Consider the following 737-nt stretch of genomic DNA (forward strand, 5'->3'; position numbering starts at 1 on the left):
CAAATCAGATCAACGCTACTTTCCATTGCACCGTACATACCCTGAGGTTTTGAAGATTCTATTTATTTATATTTTCCATACCAAATTTTTCTTTTTTTTTAAACATAGTTAATTCAAAGCAAGAACCACAAGAATAACATTTTTTCAACTCACACAATTTTCATTATAATTTTAAATTTTTCGATTTCTTAGAAGACTTTTGGGTAAGCAGTTTTGTAGCTCAAGAATTTTAGTACAATAAAGAGCAAGCTTAAGTTCACTACAAATTACCGTTAATTTTTGAGATTTTTTGCCCATTGTGTTGTGCATTTTCTTCCGTATAACGCATGAACACAATCTTCTTTTACATGAAAGAAAGTACGTAATTTTTAGCGACTTTAAGCTTGCACTTTGTTATACTAAAATTCAGTGAGCTACAAAACTGCTTACTTAAAATTTTTCCAAGAAATCGAAAAATTTATAATTATAATCAAAATTTTATGAAATTAAAAAATTTGATTCTATTGGCTCTTGCTGTTGATTGAACTATGTTTAAAAAAAAAAAAAAAAACATTTGGTATGGATAATATAAATAAATAGAATCGTCAAAACGTCAGAGTATGCATATTTTTGTCGCTGACTGTATGTATGTATGTACATATTATATAAAAAAAAAACACAAAGAAGAAAACAAATATAATTCATTTTTAGCTTAAAGCTTAAACAGACGGCAACTGCAGTTAATTCCCGAGTTGATC

This window comes from Rhagoletis pomonella, unplaced genomic scaffold (genome assembly GCF_013731165.1).
Source record: "Rhagoletis pomonella isolate Grant_MI unplaced genomic scaffold, Rhpom_1.0 Rhpom_scaffold_00003, whole genome shotgun sequence".
Lineage (NCBI taxonomy): Eukaryota > Metazoa > Arthropoda > Insecta > Diptera > Tephritidae > Rhagoletis > Rhagoletis pomonella.